Genomic DNA, 5,840 nt, shown 5'->3' on the forward strand with positions numbered 1-5,840 from the left:
TTTTTTATTTTTTAAGCAGAGATTTTTACTGAAGACTGAGGGAATCAAGGATAGGGATGAAGTCAGAGATAGAAACATCAATGATGAGAGATAAGCATTGGCTGCCTCCTGCATGTCCCCTACGGGGGATCGAGCTTGCAACCTGGGCATGTTCCCTGACCAGGGATCAAACCATGACCTCCTGGTTCATGGGTTGATGCTCAACTACTGAGCCACACCAGCCAGTCTAGAAGTTTTAATATATATTGTTAAATTACATTTTTCAAAGTCTAAGCAGTGAAGATATCCTTGTTGCTTTTTAACCAAGGTTATACTCAAATGTTTATAGTTAACTTTTAATATTTTCCAGAAAAGTCCTGCCAACAGTTCTAGAGATGCTCCTATACTTATTCTTCCACATGACTGTTATAATCATGGTTCCAATTTTCCTAAAAGTCTTAAGAGAGCTGGTTAAGGTTGCAGCTATTGTAATAGTATTCATTCTAACATTCTTTCATCATTAAACCTGTATATTCTTCTAATTATTTATTGCTATGTTGCTGTGATAATGGTTTCTACATATAGATTTCTAAAGTTAAATTATTTCCTTACATGAATTTCCCAGAAATGTGGAAATTCAAAGAAATGCTAAGAATAAATCTACAATTCTTCATATGAATTGTAATTTGCCTTTTGTAAGGAATATATAAAGACCATCTCATCTGAGTAAGCCAATTTGACCTCAAAGTCATTATCATTGTGTTTTGATATTAGCATTAATTTTTTTCAATATATAGAAAATACAATGTTACCTCAAGGTTAATTTAATTGCATTTCTTCTGCATCAAAATTGAAGTTTATATGAATTTCTAAATGGGTTTAACTTCGTTTAATGTAAATTATTTATTATCTGCCAAAGCCGGTTTGGCTCAGTGGATGGAGCATCGGCCTGCGGACTGAAGGGTCCCGGGTTCGATTCCGGTCGAGGGCATGTACCTTGGTTGCGGGCACATCCCCAGTGGGAGGTGTGCAGGAGGCAGCTGATCGATGTTTCTCTCTCATCGATGTTTCTAGCTCTCTATCCTTCTCCCTTCCTCTCTGTAAAATATCAATAAAATATATTTTAAAAAAATTATTTATTATCTTTGTCTTAATTGTTGGATCTTGACTTGAATAAACTGTTCACATTAGAGATGGTTTATCCTTCTAGTGATCTGTATTTAATTAAATTTTTTATGATTTGTTTGTACTTAATTCAACAACCCATCAGGAACTTAGATTGATATAAGGTGGCTGAGCTGTGCATCTAAATTCATTTTTCTATAAATTGCTAATTAATTATTGTCACTTATTAATTAATGCACCCCTCTGTTACTTCTATATGTGGCCTATGTCAAATACAATTTTTTGTTATAAAGTTTCTTTTAGACATTTTCACTATATTCTATTTCTCTTCATAATTATATGTGTTCTAGTAGCATACTGTTTTGATTATTGATGTTTTAAAATGTGACTTGGTATCTGATTGAATTGACAGCTCTGCCTCACAGCTATTCACTAAATGTATTTTTTATAATATCTATTATTATTATTTACATTTTAAAAAATTGTATTAAATGGCAAGAAACAATTGGGAATTATTTTAATGCGTATTGTACCAACTGCACAGAACAACTTATGTAGACGTACCTTTTAAAAAATATTAGTCAACTGGTCACTAATTTCATTATAGAGGAATCATAAAATACTCAAGGACTATTTTGCTTTAAAAACAGGTATTTTCTTATTGAGGTATAATTAACATAACTAAATATTAGTTTCAGGTATACAACATAATGATTCAATATTTATATATTGCAAAATTTTCACCACAGTAAGGCCAGTTAACATCCATTGCCACATAGTTACACTTTTTTTTTCATGTGATGATGACTTTCAAGATCCAATTCCTAGCTACTTTCAAATATGCAATGCAGAATCACTAACTATAGCCACCATGCTGCACATTACATGCCCCTGACTTATGCATTGTATCACTGGACATCTGTACCTTTTGACCCCCTTCACCCATTTCACCTGTCCTCCCACCCCCTGCCTCTGGCAACTACCAATATGTTCTCAACATACATGAGTTTGTTTTTGTCTTATTTAAAAAAACAAAAACAAAACAAAACAAAACAAAAAACAGGTATTCTTTTAAATGAGAACTAAGAAATATCTGATTATTTTTTCTTAAAATAAAAAGTACTATATGAATGGTTCTTTTTTTTTTAAATTCAAACATATGTACATGTTGCAGGGATTTTGGCTTACTTGAAATATCACCAGCTATATGCCCATCATCCCTGATAACTGCGTGGGTCTTACATTCTGCATCTCTTATAATATGGAAGTCTAAAAACCTGGAAGGTGATTAAACACAATGTCTTCCAAAGCTCAAGGGTTATAATGAAACGTCTGTTATTCCAAGAAGTCAGGAAATGAGCTTTTTATTTTTTTTAACAGAACTATATTTATATCTGAAGTTAATTAGACATTATGCCTTATAACCAATATGGTCTAATTCATAATGAAAGTATTTTATGAAAAAAATAAAGACCTTTGTCTGTTGGCAATTTGCCTGTGCAGTTGATTTGCAGGAAGCATGATTAATGATGACTAAAGAAATAGTTTTATAGGTAGAGGAGATGAAAAATTATCCGAATAAAAAACATTTTATAGAATAAGCATTTTAACAACAACAACAATTCATTGAAATTTTGTGGCATAAAACAACTATGTGAAATATTAATAAAATAAACTTATTAGCCAGTGTTTATTAGCTTGAGTTGCTTACCCTAGGCATGAGTTTTCTAGGACAAAGGCTCACAGTTCCACTTCTCTCTAGAAACTTCACAGAGGTCACCAGGCAAATAACCAGTGCAGCACCACTTGACGGCACAAATACAAACATTACAAAACAATTCATCTATAAATAGTTGAAAATGTAAAAATAAACACAGTAAAAACTCATGTTTTCTGATGTATTGTTATTAAATTGCCAGACTACATTCTCCATTGCCTTCCCTTGGAGAGCTTGGACACCTTGGAAAAGTCCAGATCCATTTCCCAACTCATGCAGGGCTTTTATGTGGCCGATGGCATAACTGTTTTTATATACCTCCCATAACACAAGATATAAGAGTCATGTGTCATGTGATATGAATGATTAGTATAGGAGCTTTTGTTTGGAATAGAAAATATAACTCAGAATGTTAATGAAAAGTAATATTAATTCTGGAACTTATATGTGGAATGAATGCATTGTAGATCTCATTTGTTTTAACTGTGGTTCTTGGCACAGGTGGAATTGGCTCAATAGTGTCTTTATTCTGGTTGAATGACTATGGATTTTTTATAATTATGGGAAGAAAACCAGGACATATTCAGTGTTTTCGCTTGTAATAAGGGCAGGCCTCAAGGGCATGTGGCCTGTATGGTCACGCAGGGTGTCCACTCTGAAGAGAGATACTCTTGGTTTAATGTTCTGATGTTGCTTTCCTAAAATCCCTAATAATATTTGAACAACAAGTTCCTTCTGTTTCATTTTGCAGTGGGCTCTGCAAATTATATAGCTGTCCTGTTTGTAACCAAATACTGCAGCAAGACTCCCCAGTGATAGGATTATCAGTTACCTCTAATCCAAAAATGTCAATCTTCTGTAAAAATATACGAGCTATTATTTTTTCTCTACTTTCTTATTCTTGAAGTTCAAAAAGAGAATTTCTCAAGGCTGTGGCCTGCATGCTTCTCCTACTGATCACATTACTTTGATTTTTGGACAACAATTTCCCTTTTAAAAAAATATGTGAATACTGTTGCAACTGCAAGCTACATTACATAACCACATATTTTCCCCTGTCAACAGAAAAAATTACGCTTTATGTACTTTACCTAGTATTATATACTTTACCTAGATTCAGCAATTATAAACATTTTCACCATTTGTTTTTTCTCTCTCTCCCTCTCTATTCACACACACACACATTTTTCTTCTGAACCATGTGAAAATAAATTACAGACGTTTTGATATTTCACCCCTAAATAATTCAGCTTGCATCTCCTAAAAATCTTCACCTGCATAACCTTGGTATCACCCAAGATCTTTTAGCTTAATACAATAATATTATCAATTCAATTCTAATTATTCCCAAATATCCTTTATAGGTTTTTAAACCCTTATCATACCATCTACCATTTAGATTAATACATTACATTTGGTTCCCATGTCTCTAATTTGTTACAACATCCACATTTGCTATTTAGCCGTGATGAAAGTAAGAGCCCCTGTGACTGACCCTTTTTTGATCATACAAAAAGGCTGCATGATATAGGATAAAAGACAATATGGTGAGAAAAGTCTAGGCTTTGAGTCACACATGCATCAATTCCAGCTCTACCATTTAGTTCTGTGACTTTAGATATAGTAGTCTTTACATTATCTGAGTTTCAATTCCCTGATGTCCATTAAAGCAATTGTGGAGATGAAATGGCATAATGTATGTAAATACCTGGCATGTGGATGACACTCCATAGTATTTTCTCTTTCCATCTTTCCCTTAATTTATCAGATAGTAAGATTTTTGATGTTGTGTGTGTGTGTGTGTTTTAATATGCAGAGTGGGATTGAGAGGAATTAAAAAAAATCTGTCTACTGATCTTAAGTACTTAATACATCTTGTATCATCTCCAAAGTGATGAGAACAGATATTATAATAATTCAAGCATACTAAGATTCATTTTGAATTTGAAGATTATACACAATAAAGTGTATTTTAAAACAGTGGCACCTGCACATCAGAAATGGTAAGGTTTGGAAAAGTCACTTTGTGTTAAAATAAATGGCTCCTGCCCTTGAATGTGACATGGCAAAGCTCCAGGAAAGCAGAAGAGGCCCTTAGCTACAGTGAAGTGCATTGCCGTCCTTCCAGCCTCTGCTGGGATTCTGAGCCCTAAAGGACACGATGGTGGCTACATTTATTGACTTTCGCTGGCAACAAGGCTCTCCTCTCTCCACAGTTTTGCCAAACTGTCACGGTGGCTTTAGAAACAGTGAAATGAGAACACTAAAATGCTATGCAAATAGCAGGACTCCTGTTTCTTTAAGATACTGTCATCCGAAGTCTCTTTCTACCCCCTGTGCTTTGGGGACTCTTTTGGGAGGAGAGGAAGGAGTGTGAATGGGGTTTGGTGCTCTACAATGAGATTTATGAATGGGTCTTGTTTGACTGGTTGGGTATCTCTGGATTATTGTGGGAAAGCTGTGTCTCTCTCTTAATGACTCAGCATAACATCATTCAGTATCAGTAGTTTCTCTGTGATATAGCTTTAATGAATCCCAAACAATGAACTGCAACTTTTTATTTTTAGTTGAAGACAAATCCTGGAAAATACTTTAGAAATAAGTCCATGAGGTTAGTTTGATTTCTTATCATTTGCACTGTATTCTCACAGCTCACAGTATAAATTTAACTGTGTGACTTACTGTGCCCTTTTGTAAAATTAGTTATTGAATCTAAGTCTGAGAGAACCTCATTCCAAATTGTTTTCTTGGCTTTGATTACATCACACACACACACACACACACACACACACACACACACACACACACACACCTTTGTTATTTGCTCTGTGAGGAGGCAGAACTCAAATACTATACTTTTTGATTCAAGGGCCACAGGACACTCGGCTCACTCTCAACCCATTGTTCACTTCAGGGGAAACACCACTATCTTAAAGATCTTAGTGATGCTGTTTAAAAAAAACACAACTCTCTCCTCTATGCTTTTTTTCTCTTTCTTGGAATTCCATAAGCACAAATG

The sequence above is a fragment of the Plecotus auritus genome (genome assembly GCF_963455305.1).
Source record: "Plecotus auritus genome assembly, chromosome: 4".
In the NCBI taxonomy this organism is placed as follows: domain Eukaryota; kingdom Metazoa; phylum Chordata; class Mammalia; order Chiroptera; family Vespertilionidae; genus Plecotus; species Plecotus auritus.